This window comes from Panthera tigris, chromosome C2 (genome assembly GCF_018350195.1).
Source record: "Panthera tigris isolate Pti1 chromosome C2, P.tigris_Pti1_mat1.1, whole genome shotgun sequence".
Classification (NCBI taxonomy): Eukaryota; Metazoa; Chordata; class Mammalia; order Carnivora; family Felidae; genus Panthera; species Panthera tigris.
Window position 1 is genome coordinate 18990179 of NC_056668.1, and position 23151 is coordinate 19013329.

The following is a 23151-nucleotide window of genomic DNA, read 5'->3' on the forward strand; positions in this document are numbered from 1 at the left end:
CCAGAAGTAGAAATATCTCCGATGTCAAGATAGAGTAACTTTGAGGTTTTAGAGGCTCAGTGGGCTCTCCTGAGACTCTCATTTGTGGTTGTCTGTTTTGGTCTTAATGCTGAACCACTCCGAGCAGTATCTGGCTGTGTAAGAGGTGTGCCTCCTCCTGCCCAGACACTACCATGTTCCAAACCCATTACCCGGCTCCATCCTGATATCCTTATGTACGTATCTTCTCATGTGCTTCTACTGGGTCCTTCCCAGTGTCTAGTCTACGTCTGTCCTCTGTTGAGAAACTGAATAAAAATTCTCTGTAGGATGGAGAACGAGTACTAAGAGGGATAAAAATAATCTCAATTATGCTATAATTTGACATGCTCTAATATTTGTTCAAGTCAAATTTAAATTTATCATTTAGTGATTTTGTTTTTAAATGGGCGTATTTGAATCGCCCAAAACAACTGTTTTCTCGAGAGAAAAAAGTTTCATTCTCTTCGTAAGGAGACTGTTGTATGTGTGTTATATTGCTGAATAGTAGAGAAAGACTAAATAATATTGGAAATAATAGTGTAAATGAAAAAAATCTCCACTTAAATACTGTCGCTGTCTTGTTAGAGAATTAACTTGCATAATTATTTTTAATTCCAAATGCCTCCATATTGGCCATCTGTTTTTTCCTGGCATTGAGAGTCAAGAAAGATGAGGCAGAAAGTACGTGAAATAAAATGGTTCCTAATGAAGAAAGTGTGTTTAACCTTAGAACCCTAATATCAAACCCTAATATTAATTAAACTAATATTATGGCTTCATGATTTTCTTTCAAAAATAATTTCCCCCCTCTGAAATGTCTTGGACAAGCTACTTCTTTTTTTTTTTTTTTTTTTTTTTTTTTTTTGGACAAGCTACTTCTTACTACCAGCCATGTCTCAAGGGATGTGTACTGACTGGAAATTTTGAGCTTCTATAAAAGTGTTTATTAAATTTTTGAATAATTGTATTAAATACCAACAATAAGCAATCATCATTTTCATGTTTGTTGAGCAATTGCTCCTTGTTGAACCACAAACTTGGGATACAGAATTCAGAATAAAGGGCAAAGTACAAGAAGTTCTTTGCATGGGTAATGTATTCATAGATACTAAGAAACAAATAAACCAACCAATCAACCAAACAAACCTCAACTAAAAATGAATTGAACATGAAAATAGCATTAGAACAAGTTTAAAATACCTGGGGGAAAAATAAATCATAATAACAGTGTGTATTAAACACATTTTTTTTGAAGAGCTTATGTCCACCTTTTCTCTGCTTTATGCAACTTTCCCCCCTTTAAACTTAGAATGGTTTAAGGGGAAGAGGGTTGTTATATCATTTTATTTTTCTTTCAGTTACAAAGGAGACATGAGAGTGTGGAAATGTCTTCAGGACTCATATCCTCCAACTACCTGTCCAGTGAGGATATCCCTTCTAAGGATCATGTCTGTCTAAACTACAGCAGGAGCAGAGAACTGCTCCCACTTTGAGGCATGACTTTTTTTCCCCCTCTAGCTTCAATTGGTGGAGAGTCTTTCCTCATACTAAGCTGAAGTGTTCCTCTATGTTCTAGTTTGGCCATAGGGAGTAATTCTAGGCTCTCTTCCATATGATGGGCTTCAAATGATTTTTTTCTCTTGTAGGTTCAATATTCTCAGGTTCTTCAGCTATTCCATTTTGATAGTTATTCTAGACATTTTAGTACTGTAATAACCTTTTTCCTTCAATGCTCCCTAGGTCATAAATGTATCTACTAAAATATGATTAGAAAGTCAATTTAAAAAAAATTCATTTCAGTTCAATTCAGGGAATAGTTATCAAGCACTTTTGATGTGCCAGACACTCTGTTGGGCCTTGGGGGCTATGAGAGTGAACACGACCATCTGTCCTCCTGAAGATCACAGTTAGCAGAGACAGATATTCAATGAGTAATTACAGCTGTGATGAGGGTTATGGAAGAAGTTGTAAAGTTGTCTAAAGCAAAGGGAGTTTAATGAATCCTGGAGAATCATGGAAGGCTTCTATGATGAGGAGATGTTTCAGTGAAGTCTTGAAGCATGAGTAGAAATTAGCCGGGATGCTAGAGGTTCAGGCAGTGGGAATGGTACGTGAGGAAGCCTTCAGGTTCCCAAAGTCCAAGGGAAGACACTGTTTAGGAGGAGGATTCCACGGTCTCATATCAGTGCAGAGTCTTGAGTGGCTGTCACCACTAGGTATTGGAAACTGCATTGTTCAGAAAGGAGCAAGCCCTTGACTCTTCTTTCTGTGTGTGTTCCCTGGCTTTCACACTGACGCCTCTACTTATTTACATCACAGTTTTAACAACTGCCCTGGTTATATGAACATATTATCTCAGAAATAAATGCTTCCAAGGTTTTACGTTTGGAAAAAGTGCTCAAGGCAGACAGTCACTCTTTCTACTTGGCTATATTTATGTGCCACATGGCCAATCAGATAAAGACCAAAAGATGTTTAATAGATTTAGCATAAAGGAAATCATTGGTGACATTCCAAAGAGCTCTTCGTGGCTTGGTGGGAGAGGAAGTCAGATGGCAGTGGGGTAGAGAGTGAATAAGAGGGGAGCTAGAAAATACAGAGAATGCAGACACTCTAAAGGATCTTGGGTGTAGAAAGAAGAAAAGAGATGGGATAAATATCCAGAGGACAAGAAGAATAAAGAAATGTCAGGGTTTTGTTATTTTTTTAAAGGAAAGATGATCACAAGATTAAACATTGCTGGAAGTACACGACTATTTATTTGAAAGTGAGAAATATGGGAAAAAGTTTCCCCCGAAAGAGGCCTTACCTATGACCTTTGGTTATTTCCAATTTGGTTTAGAAGGTAAATATGAAACATAAGTAATGGCATAAGAATAAGACATCCTATAAAAAGAACTTTTGTTGTGAACTAGTTGTGTGATGAGAAAGGGAAGAAAAGAGAAAAGAAAATTAGGTACTATACATTGAGGTGACAATGCTTTCAAAAGGTGGTAGCAAGCTAGAGACCAATGTGGGCTGGAGGTTTAAACACAGAAGAGAGCTTGAAGTTCATCTCCTTGACGTTCAATCAGTTTGACTTTAGGCAAGTTATGTAGCCTTTCGAAGCTTCTGCTTTCTGTTTGTAAAAAGGGGATCATGATGCTGAACTCACACGCTTTGTGTTTGTGAAGAGGAGATAGCTCTTGTAAAGCTCCTACTTTGATTAACGTACGATAAATGATAGTTCACGTAAAATAATAGAACATGGGACTTGAATGGCAGAGACGCTATTTCTCTATCATGGTTTGCACATAGTAGGTGTTCACAAACCACTGGAGAGAAAAAAGAAAAAAAGTGAAATGCACAATGTAAGCAAATATGTGAAACTTAAAAAATATATGTGAGGGCAAATGATGACAAATTAGATGGATCTAAAGTTCATTGTGTTCACGATATTAGGAAAATCTGGGCGATCAGGGTACTTGGAAGCTAACTCAGAAATGGTAAATCATGATATATGTGTTAATGACATTATCTGTTATAACAGGTATAAATCTTAGTTCAGAATGATCCAGAAATGTAAGAAACATAACTTGATTCTTCTGTATAGCAACTAAATTTTTCTTTGAATTTTTTGTTGTTGCTGTTGTTTAGTTTTTATTTTATAATCGTTTTTTTTTTTAATTTTTTTTTTCAACGTTTTTTGTTTATTTTTGGGACAGAGAGAGACAGAGCATGAACGGGGGAGGGGCAGAGAGAGAGGGAGACACTGAATCGGAAACAGGCTCCAGGCTCCGAGCCATCAGCCCAGAGCCTGACGCGGGGCTCGAACTCACGGACCGCGAGATCGTGACCTGGCTGAAGTCGGACGCTTAACCGACTGCGCCACCCAGGCGCCCCTTTATTTTATAATCGTAACTTAACTCTGCAGTACAGCTAGACCTGGAGGAGAGTAAGGAAACTATGGAACCCACAGTACTACAGTGAGAGCACAAAGATTATGGAATATTTCAAGCAGATGGGGGTGAAGGGGTGCTTTCCTGTGCTACAGAAGGAATGGCCTGATAGTTAAGATAAAACACAAGTCAAATTTATTAGGTTTGTCCATAGTCAGCAATGGTGATCTTCTTCCTGGTCTTGCCGTTCCTGGGCCCAAAAGTCTCCACAGCTTCCACAATATTCCTGCCCTCTTTCACCTTGCCAAAGATCATATGCTTGCCATCCAACCACTCAATCTTGGCAGTGCAGATGGAAAACTGGGACCCACATTAGTGTGGGTCTAGCATTTGCCATGGACAAGATACCAGGACCTGTATGCTTCAGGATGAAATTCTCATCGTCACATTTCTCCCTATAGATGGACTTGCTGCGAGTGCCATTGTGGTGTGCGAAGTCACCACCCTGGCACCTAAATCCCAGAATAATCCTGTGAAAGCAGGAGATTTTAAACCAAATTCTCCGTCTCCAGTGCTCAGAGCACAAAAATTCTCAAAAGTTGTTGGAACTCTGTCTGCAAACAGCTCAAAGGAGACATGGCCCAAAGGCTCGCCCTCTAGCACGGTGTTGAAGAACACAGTGAGGTCGCAGGTGGCCTCAGGGGGCAGCATCTGCAAGACCTCTTTGAATCTTCAGTTCCTGAGGCCATCAGACACCTACACTGTCTCTCTTTTCCCTGGCTTGGGTCTAAGTTCCAGGGAGATGTATGCAATTTCAAGATGTTATATGACCTATTTTGTTTTTGAGTCATCCATCCACAGAAATATTTGCTGACCAATCCATGGTTCCATTTAGTCTTTGCTCTCTGATCCATATAGTAAACTCTTGAGACAACTCTCATTCTTGTCCATCGAGGGCCTCAGGTCCAATGGATCTCTCTGGTATTTTCATGTCAGGCTTGAAAACTGAAACATCAAGCTTTTATGCTATTCCCTAGTAAGGGACTTCTCCTGGGACGTGTCTATGGCTTCATTTGCCTTGATGCCTAAGTTGTGCCTTTATCACTTCCTTGGGTTTATGATCTAAGAGAAGGGGCAAATATCCATCCTTGTTCTCTGTCTCCCAGACCACCTCAGGGTCTTGCCTCCTCAATGAAGTTCTAATATGGAGAGCAGAGTCAATACTATCTCTAAACCACCATACTTTTTCTTTCTTCTGCTGTCCCCCAGCCTAGTAGATTACTTTTCTAGTATTCAGGGAAGATCCCTCCCTTTATAATTTTTGATAGCTCCCCCCCCCCCGATTCATTTTTGCCCCTCAAATAATCATTTTGTGGCATTATGATTTTGGCAAATATAAACCAGGCACTCATAGGAAGCTTCTGTTTTCTGCGTTACCCTGTCACGCCTGTATCCTGAGGAAATAACTAGAATAGACAGATTATTTGCCTGAATTAGGTGAGCAAGTGGAAAAGGGAAAGTGGGAACTTTAGGAAAAATCCATTCATATTTCAGCATCCTGTGATAATGACAATACATTGCATTACCTTACAATTTGCTGCATAACTTGTAAAAAGTAAATTGATAGAAGCCCTATATTGGTTATTGAAATTTGATCAGTCTTCTCCAGCAATGCACTTTTAGCACATTTTTATTCATCTGAATTCTTTATCCACATTGTTTGGAAACAAATTCTGTACAAATTCCTTTAGCTCACCTGATGAAAATTTAGACTAGTTGTTAATGTCTGACGATCACAATTCTGAGATTATAGTGGCAACATTTTTGGATGCTCATTACAGTTCATTTTACAAAGGAGATTACCCTAATCCAGACTCTGTTCTGTTGGAAGAGTCTTGGAAAGTCAGTATTGATTTTTGCTCAAGGTTTCTTGGTCACTTCCCAAGGGCATAAAATTACTCTTGGCAGTTTTGTGCTAAGTAGTATAGCATATACTATTTTTACTTACTTAAAAATTTATTCAATATAAAAATCAATTAGCAGGTTGGAAGATTCCCAGTTTCAGTCAATGCCTTCATGGAAATAAATTTCTGATCGGTGCTTTGTATCATTGGCAAAATATTAGGATGAATTTCATTTCATTTTTGAATCTAAGGAGTGTTACATGGGTTTGTAATTGCTTTTGTTACCCAGGCAGTTTCTCTACGAGATATCCTCTCCACACCAACCTCAGGATAAAAGCTGGCATCCCTCAGAGATACCTGTCGGATTTGATGTTCTAGCATCAACATTTTTAATAACACGGCACAATGAAATTGGGGATTGGCAAGGTGATGACTCATGGCATAAGTATTCAAGATTGCCTTTCTAAATGTCCAAGTAAATATTCTAGGTTTTGGACATAAACCTCCAGTGCTGTGTAGAAGGATTCACAGTTAAGGGTAATACAACCCTTTGGGAAAGTTCCTAAAGAAGTTTGTGATCTGTACTAGTTGCGAAAGCCCAAGGACGAGTACAGCTGTAGGACTTCTTGCCCCCATGACAGCAGCAGGTATGTTGTTAAAATATACTATTCAAAGTGCGTGTGATGTTATTCTTGAACAATTGATGTCTCTGGGCCATCTGGCATTTCATGGGTAGGCACTGCACCAGCACCATGTGGTGAGGTGCCAGAGGCAGGAAATTGTGGTTTATTTCATTGTTTTGCTAAGAAAGACTCAGAAGTCAGTCATTGCATGACATTTCTGCAAGTGTCTTCCAGTTGGAGAGAACACACTTAGACAGTGGAATAATGAAAGGGTTGTGCAATGAGTTTGTATGTGTGTATGTGTGTGCAATACACAAAGTCACGCCAGGGGTATGTGAAGGTCTGGTTTTGTTTCTGGAGAAGATAGAGAGTGATATGACTGCTAGCACACTTCTGTTCAAACTGAGTGAAGTAATTCAAGGAGGCACACATCTTAAAAGGTTAGGATTCCATTTTTCTGTTTTCTTCCTAAGATACATGATATATACAAATGAGGGACACCTCTTGAATCCTGCCTGAGTGTATCTGATATTAGTCCTGCGGTTCAGACACATTCACGTAGGATAACACAATAAGAATCCTAGGTGTCAGGGCTTTCATCAGGAGCATTAGAAAATTCCAGGCATAATCTTGCAAAACCACCTTACTTGTAATGTCTCTCAACAGGTGTCAGTTTCATGTCTGTGGTAGTGTTTGTAATAATCAAAATCATTGCTGCACTTGGCCAGAACGTCACAGAGTGGCTAACTACAGGTCTTACTGTACAATTATATTTAAAATCAGAATGATGGACTTGAGATTTTCATGAGTTAAAGGGACCAGGATGATTTGGGCCCTGATGCCTATTACGTGTGAAGAGGGGCAAATTACTAAACCCACTAAACCCATATCAGTTTCATTATGAAATCAATAATAACTTACTTAAAGCATTGTTTTAAAGATAGTTGAGAAAACAAGTATGAGATCACAGACCTGGATTTAGGGTTCAATAACTTTTAGTTGAATCTTTTTAGGTAAATTTCAATTAACTTAAAAAACCCCCATTTCTAATGCGGTTTTAAATGAATAATGACTCCTAATAGAGTTTAGAGTACAAGGGGTGTGACTTTCTATTTGATTTTTGATTTTATTTTTTGAACAATGAATATCATTTCCCCCCCAGATTTTTGGTATGATAGAATGGATAAGGGTTTTGGATTTGTGTGTGTTTGAATTTTCCATTTGTTTCAGCCTCTTAGATTTTAAGAGATGGGTGTCTGTTGCAGGAGCTGAGAGGTTGCAAGAAAGCAGTAGCGATCAGCTCTGCTTCAGCAAAGTACAGAGAATGTGAATTGCCTAACAAGGTACAGGCTTTGAATAATGTTGCCTCTGAAACTCATTCATTTGTGACAACACGTTGGCCACTCTTACTTGGCACAATGTTAAAGATACCACTGATCAGTTTTCTTTTTTTAATGTTTATTTATTTGATGAGAGAGAGAGAAAGAGAGTGAGAGGGAGGGAGAGAGAAAGAGAGAGGGAGAGAGAATGAGTGGGGGAGGGGCAGACAGAGAGGATCCTAAGCGGGCTTTACACTGACAGTAGAGAGCCCGATATGGGGCTTGAACTCAGGAACTGTGAGATCAGGACCTGAGCTGAAGTTGGATGCTTAACCGACTGAGCCACCCCGGCACCCTGCACTAATCAGTTTTCAACTGGGTATTTGGGCCACATGGACGTAGCCAGCCTTCAGTTTCCAGAAACTTCTCTGGGTCATTTGGCATTGCTTTATGTTGGGCAGGAAAGAAGCTAGTCATCTGAATGCTTGTTTTTGAAAAATTCTCAGTCCTGAATAATTGAAGAATCACACATTTTTATTCTTAGAACTCACTTGATCATTTTAACATTCGATCATTTATTTCTTCATGCATTCAAGTTTTTATTTATTCAAACATTCATACATTCACGCATTCAAGAAATAAGTTAAATGCTGGCACAGGTAAGGCATTGGGCTAGATCACCTACTCTGACTAATTCACCTGGACGAATGTTCAATGTGGTCGTCAGGATTGTGGGAGTCCCGGTTTGTATTAGGGCTCTCCAGAGAAACAGAACCAATGTGTTTGTTTGTTTCTTCCTTACAAGAAGTTGGCTCATGCAATTATGGAGGCCGAGAAATCAAAAAATCTGAAGTTTCTAGGCTCAAGACCCGAGAAGAACTGACATTTTAGTTGGAGTCTGAAGGCAAGAAAAGAACCATCATCTTGGTTCAAAGCAGTCGGGCGGGAGGAGTTCTCTTTTGCTTGTTTGAGAGCCAGGCTTTTTGTTCAAGTCTTCAACTAGTTGGATGAGGTCCACCCACATTACGGACCTGCTTCACGTAGTCTAATCCAATATGAATCTCACTTTAAAACACCCTTATGGACACATGCAGCATAATGTTTGACCAAATATCTAGGCACCCCGTGGCCCAGTCAAGTTGAGACATAACACTAATTACCACACTGTTTTCACTGTTGAAATAATAAAATGTTGAACTCAATAAAACACCATATTATAAATCAGAATTCGTCTTTAGAATGCTTATTTTCCAGAGCTTGATAGTTCTTCTTTAGAGAGTCTGTCATTTCCTCTCAGCTCTAGGACTTATTTTGTTTTCTTCAAAATTCCAAGTACTCCTAAAAGTTATTGACCAGTGTCCTGTTTTAGAATCCTCCTAAAGTTTGTCTATTTACCTGTTATTAAAATATTCAAATATAAATCCAGCCCTAGGAAGGAACAAATGTTACTTCAACTTTTCAAAACTCATCAACATCTTGAGGACCATAATATTTAAGAGCACATTTGTCTTATATTACATATGTCCTCAGATATTTCAAACTTTCCTGTGTGCAGAATTTCCACTGGAATGATTGTCTTTATTCAATTGCCATAAAACAACTCCCACACCAAGAAAGCCGCCTTGGGTTTTTACATATTTTAAGCAGGTTCATAAAAAACAGGTCCCTTGCCCTTTTGTAGAGAGAAAAGAGCAATAAATATATTTAATATCATTCCAAGAAGTGTGAACATAAAGTGAACTTCATGCATCTTGATTCTAATTGCAAATCATTCTTGCTCTGTTATGGTCACGTCACAGATAATCAGATTCAATCAGAGGTTACCTTTAAGAGCAAATCCTTGGCCCAACCTACTTATTTTCTCCAACTTTCTGGCTCTCACCCTCCTCTGGCACCCTCAGGGTCTTCTGTTCTCCCTGCTAAATTCAAGAGCTTCCCATTGGCTCTTGCTGTGGCTCCGGGGTTTGGAGTCACTCAACCCGAGTCTACAGCGATACCTCAAGATGAGAGGAAATTAGTGTGACTTCAGCTGAATCATGCCCTTCAGTGAGAATGCGTGTTAACCCATATGCCCTTTTGTTTATACTCTTCATCTAGTTAACGGTGACAATTTAAATCCGGTGAAAAAAGATTGTTAAAAATTAAATTCGCTTTGTGTTAAGATACGCAACGAACCATGACCATGTAAATAACTTTTTTTTTTTTTTAATACTTTGCTCCAAGGTTGGCCCACCCTATAGCTAGAAGAGCTAGCTAGAATAGATGTGGCGTCCCTTGGAGCGATGTGCCCTATGCTGTTCACCACGTTTCTCCTGTGTTCTGACCTGTTGACAATAACAATAGACACTTAGGTGGTACTTATCACATGCCAAGAGCCGTTCTCCACCCCTCCTCTACCAAAAAGCGTTGGTACCCTGGGAGAAACTCTCAGTTCTCATGTGGTGGAACTCACACCCCCCACACCCTGCATTCTCCAGGTGGGAGTGTTTTCATTATCATTTCTCCACTGACTTCTTTTCCCTGCTAAAGTATCTACCACTCAAAATCCCACCAGAGGACACAAATCTTATTCTGGAAAACTATATATTCCGGAACAGGTCTTCCTAAATCTCACTAAAGAACCCTTCCTTCCCCTATGCCTTAGTTCAGTTAACACCTTAATTGATGAGTTTTTCATTTCAGTGATCAGAAATCTCATACCCTTGTTTTAGGTCTCTAACGCTTGACCACTGAACTTCCTTCATAAATAAATTCCATCTGCCCACAAGGCAGGCATCCAGTGGCTTATAGCTAGTTGAATTTTATTTTGAGGGCTAAATTACAGACAGATCTTTCTTCCTGAAATTAGTGAAGACTCAATTTGTATCGAATAAAAAAATTGACTCCATGAAATCAGATATTAGATTAAAATGCTTTTAGAACATTTTAATATAATTATAAGATGATTAAACTTAAATTCAGAAATTGAAAGGATAATTTTTTTTAATGGAACACTTATTCTAAGTAAGACTATTAAAAGATTACATTGAATAAACAATCTGAAATTTCAAATGTAAGTAATAACATAGATTTTTAGTGGAGATTTCAGAGGAGATTTTTAGACATCATAATTTTCTGAAACTGGCATATATTATAGAAATAATTAGTTGCAGATTTCTAAAGTTCTAAAAAGAATCCATTTAATCTCTATCTCTTGTGTATTATGATGTAGAATGTATTCATGTCCAGATTCTTTCTTTAGGTGAACTGCTTGACTTGAATGAGACAGAATGTAACTGAATATTGATGGAAAAGTTTGAATATTTTTGACAGTTGAAATGGCTTCAGGCTTTCTACAACATTTATGACTTTCTTTTTGGTTTTACAGCAGTACTTGTGTAGGTTTTGTGTATCGCTCATATTAGCTCTCTGGAATTGAGAGATGAGGTGAGGCCTGGAAAACTCCCCCAACAAGGTCAAGTTCCTGTTGACTAATTCTATGATTGCCAAGAACAGTCTCTGAGTCCTTGAGGCCAAAGGCTGTGGTACAGGCTCTGCTTGGAGCTGAATGTGGTTTCTGAGAGGCTTCAGCTCAGGGGATGAGGAGAGGCTCCAGGAGGCCTTCAGTCACACATTCACAAACCAGTGTGATGGGGGGAAATTGTGGGGCTGGTGAAGGGTCTGTGGGTGTGATGAATGTCTGAATGACTCATGGGGGAGGGGAGTGTTAACAGGACTCTCCACCAGATGCCATTTGCTATAATTTTCATACGATACACTTGGAAAGCCCCCCTCATGGAAGAGAGGTTACTGTTATTTGTCTCTTTCAAAAGGGCTCCAGTAGAGAAGAGCATTTTCATTTTCAAAAGTCCTGACATTCCCTGAAAGGCTGTCTAACTAGTCTACGCACCTCAGCCCATCCCCTCGCCCGAAATATCGTTGCTTCTCCCTCTTTGAGACTTGCCTTCCTCCTACTGCAACTTGAATCACATGGGGCCCACACTGGGGTCAGCTGTTCATCACTTCTTTCAGCTGCGTCTTAGCTACCCAAGGTTAAACTCTCTACTTGGGTCTTTGCTTTATATTTTAGTATTATTTTAAACACTAAATGAGCTTGGAGGACTTGTTTCCCCTATCACCCTGCCATAAAGGTAATAACTTCTTATCTTAGGAATGTTGGTAAAATAAAAAGAAAACACAATTATTTATGGTTCCACTCGACCAAAATAAACCATTGTTTATAAACACTAATTGTCCTAGCTCCTCAGCTCCTACCTTTGGCCCTGCATACCACTGTGGGACTCCTTTCAGTGTGGACTTTTATCATATAACTGTTTTAAGAGTTGCACATATCCACTGTAGATAATTCGGCAAATGAAAAAACTGTATGTACAAGAAGACATACCCACCACCAACGTTCACGTTCTAGCACCTTTCTCCACCAGTCACGGTTCACTGTTAGTGAGTATGAAAGAAGGTTTCTTTTATTGCCAAAACTTTCTATAAACATTACTTATGAAAGCTGAATAGAAGAGAACATTTTAGGGATCTACTAGATCCCTAAAACAATGTCTTCAGAGTATTTCCAGTCTATTATTTGGTGAAGAAACAAAGCATATGGACCATCACTGAAAAGCCTGGATCCCAGAGTAACTTCTTGTACACAATCCTGCCTTTTCTCCCTTCCTTTTGTAGACTTTGTTCTTTAATAAACGTCTTGTATCCAAACCACATCTCCAGGTCTGTTGCCCAACATCCATATCTATGACATTCAAAAGAAACCAGAAAACTTTTGTCTCATTTTGGTTTTTCCTCCAGAGTCCTGCAAATATGAATTCCCTGAAAAGGTATGAAGAGTTACAGAAAGAAATGGTAACTTGTATTCTTTTAGTCCTTTTATATACTTCTTACTGCTTTGTTTTATCTGTATCTTTACAGATATTTATCTTTTATTTTATCTGTATCTTTATCTTTTATTTATTTGTAGTTCACATGGGATATTTCAAAACACAGATGATGATTATTTTTCACATAATAAATAGTATGGAGTACCTTACTGAGGGCAAGGTGCATATTAAATGCACTTCCTGTTGTTGCTAAGAAATAAGACTGAATGAATAAATTCTATTTATTTTATAGAAGTAAACAGATTGCAAACTCGAGGCCCTTCTCTGAAGTACAAGTTTTCAATTCAGACTCCAGAGAACCTCCTAATTGTATCAGACCACACCTGGAATGAGATTAGGAAAACAAAGATCCCAACTTCTGACAGTGTTTGGCAGAATCATGAATGTGATGATTTGCAAAGTTAGGATGTTTGAGTTAGAAAGCTTTTATTTAATGTTCCAAATAACCTTGAATTTTCCCTAGGTTTATTAACCAAAAATTACAGAAAGAAAGATTCTAGGAGCTTTTCACTGGCCATGGTCAACACAGACAGAATCATTTACAAAATTGCACAGGAAAAATCACAAGTAATGTTAATTGATCTAATTTTCTATGTGATTAATAAAGCATTCTGCTTACTATTCATGTGTGGTTAGAGATGTGACTTTTTTTTTCTATAGAAAAATCCCCAAGGGGGTGATTTTCTATTATATTTTACTTTTCTCTGTTGAGCATTGTTTTGAGAAAACTTTTTGTTGAAGTACCACACATGCAAAAAGGTGCACAAATCGCAAGTATACAGTTAGATGAATTTTCACAAAGGGAATACACTCATACTGCCAATGGCCTGACCAAGAACTAGAAACTTGGTTGTACCACACAGGCTTCTTGTGCCCTTTCTTCTCCTCCTCCTCCTCCTCCTTCTCCTCCTCCCCCCCCGACCTCCTTCTTCTTCTCCCTCTTCTTTCTATTTTAATCACCCAGTACTCATCACAACAGGTGCACTTTTTGATCCCTATTGCACACTTCTATTTCACCCATCCCGACCCACCTGCCCTCTAGAGATGTGAACTTTTTATTCCCCTCCCTCCTTCCCTCATTGCCTACCCTCTCGTTTCCTACTTCCCTTCTGCCCTCTTTCCCTTTTTTCCTCCTTCCTTCTCTTTCTTCCTCCCTTCTCTGTTTTCTTTTATGGAATTTTCTTTTCTTTTCTTTTTTATTTTTTTAAATTGACATCCAGATTAGCATAGACTGCAACAAGGATTTCAGGAGTAGATTCCTTAGTGCCCCTTATCCATTTAGCCCATCCCCTCTCCCACAACCCCTCCCGTAACCCTCAGTTTGTTCTCCATATTTATGAGTCTCTTCTGTTTTGTCCCCCTCCCTGTTTTTATATTATTTTTGTTTCCCTTCCCTTATGTGCTTATGTGTTTTATGGAATTTTAAAGGGAGCTTTCAAGGTATAATATAAATGTGTGCTACAAAAGAGTTTTCTTTATATTACTGAGATATTACATATCAAATTACCATGGGATCCACCATTTCCCATATTTAAATGAGTATTTCATTGATCACAATAAATTTGTTTTAAAACAAATATGTTATGTGACTATTGAATGGTATTTTAAAACTAATTCACAAAAGAGTTTGTGTAAAAATCAGCAACCTTCCATTCGTGCCTGTGAGCTCCGCGGATCATTATCATTGAAATGGAGATGTGGGGAAGTGGTGTATTGACAAGGCCTAAGTTCTGGCAACTTTGGAGATTTTCTCTGAGGAGACATGAAGACTGAGCATTATTTCTCCCAACACTGAGCTGCTTCTTTCCCAGGTTGGCATTGTGATGAATAACATGAGCAACCTTGATATTCTCTCAGATTTGATTCTGGTTACACCAGTGGGTAGAGATAAAGGCCTTAATGAAGCGAAGCAATTTGGACTCTGACTAGTGAAGTGTGAGGGAGAAATAGATCAAATGGTTTCAGCTACAGCACTGGGATAGAACAGAGGGAGTATTACAGGGAGCAGCTGGAGGGTTTGATCTCGGAATCAACAGCTTCCGCTTGAGGGACACATCGTAGAGGGTCCTACCATCCCTTTGCCCATGTGAAAGACCAGTATTTCTCAGGCAGCTTAAATTTTTGTAGAAATGAGAGGATGGCAGGAGGCCAAAATAGGAATTTGCATCAGGGCCAAAATAGTGTCTAGAGGACAATTCAGTCTCTTTTGTAGCAGTTTGGGGCCATTCTTCAGTTTCAATGTCTGACATAAGCCATGGCGACTTGTCAACCTGCCTACTTCAGTTTGCATGGAGTGGGCTGGACCTCTGATGAAGAGGGTCATGAGTGAGCTCGTGAATATGAGTTAGGACTCCTATGACCTGAGAGGTCTGACAACTTAAGTACTTTACATTATTTATGGCCATTCTATCACCAGTGTTAATATGCCTGCACAGGAGATGGCAGTTTCAGGGTGCAGTGATTCTTATCTAATACCATTGATTGAAATTGTCCTCTTGAAAATATGAAACAAATGACTAGCAAGATCAAAAGCTCTGATATTCCCCTTCTGCCTTCTCTCTCTATTTCTCTCTTTTTTTAAAATAAATTCTAGCTCCAACATGGGGCTCCAACACATGACCCCAAGATCAAGAGTTGCATGCTTCACCGACTGAGCCAGCCAGGTGCCCCTGATATCCCTCTTTTTGAGTGTTAGTTATGGGTAGAGAAATACAGAAGATAGGATACAAAGGCAATTTTCAGGAAACATCCCAGAAAAGTATTTATTCAAAGTTAGGGAGTTTTGATTTTTTTTTTTTTAAAGTTGGATTCACACTCAGTGTGGAGCTCACCGTGGGGCTTGAACTCATGACCCTAAGATCAAGACCTGAGCTGAGATCAAGAGTCAGACACTTAACCCGCTGAGCCACCCAGGTGCCTAGAGAGAGTTTTGATTTTATTTCTTGGCTGAGAGGCACCCAGAAGAATAACTAAGAAGGGGAGTGACACTGTATCTGTGAGAGAGGACGTTTCATCAGTCAGAGGTCTGCAGGATGTAATGGAGAGAGATACCTAAGGAAGGGGCAGTCAGTTGTCAAGGCATTAGCCCAAAGTCCAACTTCCAGAAAACTATTTCCAGCCCTAGAAAAGGGTGGGCCTGAGATAAATCCTCAGACTCTGGAAGCCAACAACCTCTACTCAGACTGAAGGACATGCCCTTAACTTGTATCCTCCATCCAACATAAAGATACCAAATACCATCTTGTGCAAATGAGAACAAATCTGTTGACATGAGACAAAGCACAGTCAAGGGGATACCGGGACTGGTAACATGTCTACTGTAGGTATCTGGGTAGGGAAGTGTTGAGGGTCCCCGCAAAAGGACCGCAGCCAGCCTCTTCTCAGAGCACTGAGACCTCCCAGCAGGAAACTCAGTGGTGTCTCAGACCGCTGGGGTCTGATGCCATCTGGTATAGTCTGGCCAAAACACTAGTCACAGCTCTTCTTCCGACTGACTTGGTACTGATTCCGTTTTTTAATCATCTTGACCTACCCGATCCTGCATGGGTGTTCATGCATGATCGAGCCACTTCCGTCAGTGACAGATTGGCCCCATTGCTCCCTGGCAGCGTCTCATGCTCTCATAGCCAAGACAATCCAGGAGATATGGGTATAAGTCAGTGGTAGCGGGAAGGGAGAAAAAGGTTTCCATTAGAGACATCTGGAAGGTTGAAGGGACAGAATTTGGTAGTAAACTGGGTGTGGCCATTCTAGAAGAGAGAAGAGTCACTAGGTCATGGTGTTCAAACTCTTTTGAGTTCTAAAGCTAAGGATAGTGTGAAGCTAAGGATAGGGTGTAAGGGAAGTGTGAAGGCTTGAGAACGTAACTGTGGAGAATGTCTACATTCATAGGTCTAAAAAGAGAAGGAGGCTGGCAAGGAGCTGGAGAATGAACAGAAAACATGTCATAGGAATGAGAGGAAGAGGAAGCTCTAGGAGGGGTGGTCTATTGGATAGGAGTGCTAGTTTGGCACTAATTCTCCAACTGCAATAATTCCATTGTTGTTGGAGAGTGTATGGAGGTTTTTACCCAAGAAAGTTCAATAGTCAAATTTTAACTTCAAGAAGATGATTTTGGCCACACAAAAAAAGTATTGGGTTACGGGAGAAACTGAAGTCCAGGTGGCCAGTTAGAAAATTAGGTAATAAGAACAACCCTGAAGACCTTAAGCATCTATAAAGCTGAAGAGAAAATAATCGTTTTCACTTTGAGAAAGAACTTTCCATTTTATTTTCTTGCAGTGAAAAATGAGGTGAGTGAAATTTTGGTAATTCAAAGCATATGTCTTCTGTTTATAGAATCCAGGAAAATGGGTCGCAATGAAGATCAGTGTCACAGATGATTAAGGATGCTTTGTGTGAGAAAAATAGAAAGATGTCAAGAAACTCAGGACACAAAAAATATAGGATTTCTCAGAAACAAAGGTTGTCTTTTTGTACAATTGTCCCATGTAGGAAAAAGAGAAAAGAACATTATTCCCCATCCTTGAGAACATGACAGTAGAAAAGAATGGTTTTTAAAAAGACTTTTTTTCTGGAGACTCTGGCTCCATAACTTTTGACTATTTCAGATACTTGTGTTTACAAATTGAACCTACTGTGTCCTAGGACATCCATTAATCAGACATTTTGATACATGAAATGATTTATTGGGAGCTCCATTAGGGCAAAGAATAGATCGAAGTCTATAAAAGTACCAAATTCAGGATATCAAGTAAAATGAGCTGAACGTTTGAAGGTGTTCGGTTCCTGTTTAAATTTATATTATAAAACCTTTGCTAGTTTAAAGGGAAGAGGAAAAAGTGGTGGCAAAAGAAAATCAAAGGAAGTGATCATATGAGGAAACGAAACAAAAGGGAAGAGGCTGATCAATTAAAGACACTTGGAAAATAGTCAAATGGGGTGTATGAGTCAGACGTTGTGCTGGAGACTGTGTGTACAGAATTAGGATATGACCCTTATCTGTTGTAGATTAATAACCATAATAGTAATAATAAGAATAATAAATAGCAGTAGCTAACACTGATTAAGCATATGCTATTTACCAGGTAGTGTTTACATGTTCATAAGTTTTCATTTATGTATTTATCACAATAACCTCATGCAGCAGTTACTACCTCAATGTTATAGATGAGGCACAGTGAGATTAGGTAATTTGCCCAAAGTCACACATCCAGCTCATTCCTGCCTCCTAAAATGTCAGAAAGACACCAGTTGTGTCAGGCAGGCTTGGCTGGGTTATGCTATGGTAACAGCATATGGTAACAGATTTTAAAAATCTTAATTGTATCTAATAATAAGTTTTTTTTTTTTTTTAACTTCATTACAGGACATTTGGTCTGCTTCATTTCTGGACTTTTCCTGAAGAAGCAGCCCCTCTCTAGGACGCTGTTCATCTTTAGGCAGAGGAAATATGACGCCATGGAAGAACCATGTGATGGCTCCTACGGCTTCTACTGGGTGTGGAACATAGCACTTTTTCTCACATTTCTGTGGCTTAAGTAAGTCCATGGCAAGGCTGTCAATGGTGAGAAGTGCAATTCTTCTCTAGGGAGGGCCTTTGGAGTAAGAGGTCCCACAGGGAGGGATTTTTGTCTTTTTGTTGTTATAAGAATCTTTAGCTTTGCAAGCATGCAAACCAAGGAATAGTTGATTTGATGTCATTTCACACCGATGAGTTAATGTTATGACCCTGAAAATAATTCTTGGCAGTCAGTATTGACTGGGGAGTGACAGAGTAGTAGAGAGTCATGCAAATGGGGGACTATGAAATTGAGAGTAGCTACTTCTCTCTATGACCAGGAAGGGCATCAAGGGCACAGCCCAAATCCTTGCTGACCAAGGCACCCGGAGGAAGACTGAATTTCAATAATATGTCCGGTCATACACGACTGAAGGGAAGGGTTTACTGGTTTGAGAGCTGGTAGGGAAGGGTAGATCAAGCAAGGAAGTCACAATCTCAGGATCTGGTGAAGGCTGAAGGCTTAGTTCAGTTTTCAAGGGAGGAAACTTATTTTTGAGGGGGAAGGGCATGCCCTGAGTTCCTTTGTCTGAAAACCCCTCCCCTCCATGAATCCCCGGGGAGTATCCAAGGAACTCGTGGCAATGTATGCAAAGAATAGTTACAGATAGTCCTATATATTAAAATGTAGAGAGATAATGGGCTCAACCAGATCTATACGAACCAAGCAGTTAGAACATAAACCCTTGCAGACAGTTAGGTAAAGCAGACACATGAGAAAGGAGAAGGACAATTTAATTCTTGAAGTAATGTTAAATTCTAGCCTGATCCTTTTGGGTAAATGTCTCATTTTCATGCAAATAAATCTGTTTTAAGGACTCTAAAAGTATTTCCACAATGATGTAAATCGTTCTGGATGAATTCAATAAAAGCAAGCAATGATCACCTTTTTGGAACTTCGAATAAATTCACATCAGGTGAGGGTATAACATTTAGAAATAAGACAATTTATTTTCTTTTCCAATGCTGAGGACCTGTAAAAGCTATGGCAACAAACTGGAGCATTTGGGAAATGGAGACAAATATAAGTTTTAATCTCATCCCTCATATACGCGACAGTTCTAATATTTGTGTATTGTTTATAGTTTTTCCCGTATACATATAAAAGCTGTGTAATTACAGACTCCATTTTCCATAAACAATCTTCCATATTGAAGCATAGTCCTTATGATCATAATGGCTGCAAATAGTCCATGGCATTGACATAATTTAATTCATTTAGTTTCTTTCCGTTTGCAGTAGATGGCTAAGTAGAACATATGTGTTAAAAATTTTGTTTGTGGTTGTTGAAGCAAAGTTCCAAAACTGGGGTTACTGGGCCAGAGGTTATACATACATTATGACGACATGTAAATTGATATAAAAAAAATGACTGCATCAATTTAAAATGTGAATGCAATTCACTACATGCTCACTGGGTTTAGGAATTATATTTAAAGACCATATAAATTGAAAAATCAATAGGAAAATATGGTATTTTGTGTTAACTTTTATGTTTGAATACTTGTGAGGCTGAATATTGTTTCATGTGTTTATTTACCAACAGCATGGATCGTTATTCATTCATTCGATCCTTCTTTCATTCAGTCACTGCACAAATACTTTTTTGAGCACCCACAATGTATGTGAGAGGCACTATCTCTGTTTCGGAGCACACAGCAGTGGAGAAAACAAAAATCCCAGTCCTTATGAATTTTGTTTTCTGGGGTAAAGAAGATAATAAACATAACAAGTATTAAAATTGTGTAGTATTTGAATATTGTAACTGTTATGGAAAAAATAAAGCCAGATAAACATAAGAAATTTGTTGGGAAGAAGTTGCATTTATGAGTAGGGGTATCAGCGCAAAGTAAATGTTGGAACAAAGACTTGAATGAGGTGGGGCAGGTCCCATGTAGGTATTTGAGGAGAGAGTGTTGAGCCAGAAACGCTAAATCTTCCAAAGCCCCAAGGGGAGGCATGTCTGATGTGCTGGAGAATCAGGCCAGTTCAGCCAGAGGGAAGGGAAACTTTGACTTTTACTAGGATGATGTTTGTTTGTCCGGTAGGAGGAGGATAACCAGAGAAAAAACGAAACCCAACAGAAGAAAAAGTTTCAAGAAAGAGGTTAACAAAGCCAAAATTAGCCAAAATATCCAAGGTGAAGAAAATGGAAACAATATTAACCACATTCAATGAAGATGAGGGCAGCCACAGCTCAGTCACGTGGTCACAACCCAGCTAAAGAGAGGCACTAAACGGAGTGGAGCTGTGAGCCCAGAATGAAGAGAATGCTGATGGTTTACAAAAAGCTTGCCAGCTTTGACCTCCAGTGTGGAATCAACAGGCATCATTATCAACTGGGATAATTGGGAAACTATCCCAGGCCCGTCCTCCAAATACGAGATCAACATATCAAGGGATGGGTCCTCTGAATAGTTTTTTTAATGACCGTGTGGGGCATTCATATTTGGAGACCACCGAGGGAGTAATTTATCTTTTGGAAATGAAAATGTATCAAAATGGTTCTTAAAAAAAAAAAAAAAAAAAAAATGAATAAAGTGGTTCTGGCTATAACACAGAAGAGCCACGAGGTGGCAGAAGAACTCCATTCTGTAAGCCTCTTGCTCGGTGCCTTAGCTCACCTTTCTCGTTCCTCCAGTTCCCACCCTCCCCGTCCCCCACTTTTTTTTTTTCTGGTTTGTTGGCTGCAAATGTATAGAAGTTAAGTTCCTTAAAAAGATTGATGCTAATAGTCTAGGTAGATCTCAATATTAAAACATGTATAGAGAAGAAAAATACCTAGAGTATCAAGTTAGTGAACTATTCAGAATTAAGGCCATTAAATGTAACTTTTTGTTTTATGTTGAAGCAAAACGTGTTAACTGAATAAAACTAGATATTAGAAGGTCAAATAACCATAAGTAGCTTTTTTTTTGCTGTGTCATATAATTTGGACATATTATTAATATGCACTATATATGCTAAATTTATTCTTAAGAAAAACGTTAATTTTTGTTTTTATGAAGCTAAAAAACCCTAATGGTAATTTTATACACTGAATTCCAATGAGAAATGTCCTGGACTCTGAAGAGTCAAAGGCTACTGGATTCAAACATATTCTGTTTGGATCCAGACTCCACCTCTTTGGAGACTGACCTTGAGCAAATTTCTTACCACTTCTCCGCTTCTGCTATAAAATGAGGCAATAATGCCTAGTCTATAAGGTTGCCATAAAGAGTCAATGGTGTCACAGGCAAGTACTTGATGCATACAAAATTAGGAAAGTAAAGTAGATTAAAAAAATTCCTTCCTCTTTTCAAATTTTTCCAAGTGGCAATTGCTACTTGTGTTTTAAGGCAAGGCAGAATGCCGGATCCTAAGCTAGACGTTCAAAAACATCATGCTGTTAAAAGATTTCAGAGTTGAAAACCTGTGTTCACTGTTCTGAAATATCTCTCTACTTCCTGTTAGAAAACACAAGATTCTTCGAGATGGATTTTTTTGGCTCTATGTTTTGTAATTACACATTTGTTATATAAAGGGTATAATGACTTATGTACTATGGTGTTATTCAACACATTGTAGAAAAAGGAGAATGAAGAATGTGCTTTATCAGCAGGCAAGGATTGTCCTCTTTATCCTTTATCCTCTTTATCCTTGCATGTAATTTACTAAAGAGCTGACAAAGTCACAGCACAGGTGGCCTCTCACCAGATTATTCTGCAGACAGTGAAAAAACTGACACTGAGCCCATGCTTTCCAACGTGCGTCCACGTGAGAAATTGGATGAGCTTTTATACGGATTCTTCATTTCTATACTATGAAAGAATGGGGTTGCTTATAAGAAGGAGACATAAAGGCCTGTGTTCCAGACAAGGCCACAGGTAAGGATGCCACGAGAATGCTTGGCCGCCCAGTATGTAAACAATGAAATGGCTTCAGATGCATCTTTCATTTGGCTGCAAAGGAGGAAGTCATTGAAACACAGATGAAGGAAAAGTTCTGAAAAAAATAGGAGGCACTGGGAAAAATATAGGCAGTTTGGGTCGCTGATCAAAGAGCTGGCTATGTGAGATACATGTAGTGATAGTTTGATACGTATGATTTAATTGTAAGTAAATTTTGTAATAACTATCTTTAAATCTAAGGATTGAAAACCTTAAGAGGATTTTAAATGTATAGTTAATTTTGGTACAGTACCCTGATGGACTTGAACATTAGGTTTCTTAAGTCCATTTGGTGAACATAAGGACCAGAGGGGAACACTTTTGGGAGAACTTGAATGGGAGTGGGGGAGACCCTAGATTTCACGGAGCACCTCTTTATTCCTAAATATCAAATATTGCCTGTAGTGGCTGGCTTCTACTTCTCAGCTAGTTAGCAATCATGAAAATGGAAATTACCTTAGCAGATTGTTCAGAGCACCTTCTAGATGTAATTGAATAAGAGCCAATGTCTTGCTTCCGCAGTTGGAAAGCCTGGAATAATCTTCTCAACCTCTACTATGGAAATTCTCCCTGTTCTCAAGGTGTCTATCACGGGAAACCTCCATCTTATTTTTCCTGTGCTCTTTCCCCTTTCTGTGTCCCCATAGCCATGAGTTTATCAAGTGGTATCCAGAGACACAGCTGCTTTTTATAACCTCTGACATTGGCGTATGGTTGTGGGTTTGGCATTTTTCTCAACTCCCAATATCAACGAAAATCAAAAACATTTTCTCCTCTCTGTGCACTCTCTCTGTCTATCTTTATGGTGGTAAAATAGACAAAATGTAAAAGTTACCTTCTTAGCCATTTTAGGTGTACGATTCAATAACATTAAGTAGACCCACATGGTTGTACAACCATTGCCATTCTACCCTACAGTTTTGGTGCATGTGTGGAAGTTTTAGGGTTTCTTACATATAAAATCATATTACCTGTGATTAGAGATAAATTTATGTCTTCCTCTCCAGTTTGGATGCCTTTTATTTCTTTTT

General features: G+C 39.0%; 1 pseudogene; it reads right to left on the bottom strand.

Moving 5' to 3' along the window:
* Nucleotides 1–4097: 4097 nt before the first annotated feature.
* Nucleotides 4098–4610, bottom strand: LOC107180857 (annotated as a pseudogene).
* Nucleotides 4611–23151: the final 18541 nt, after the last annotated feature.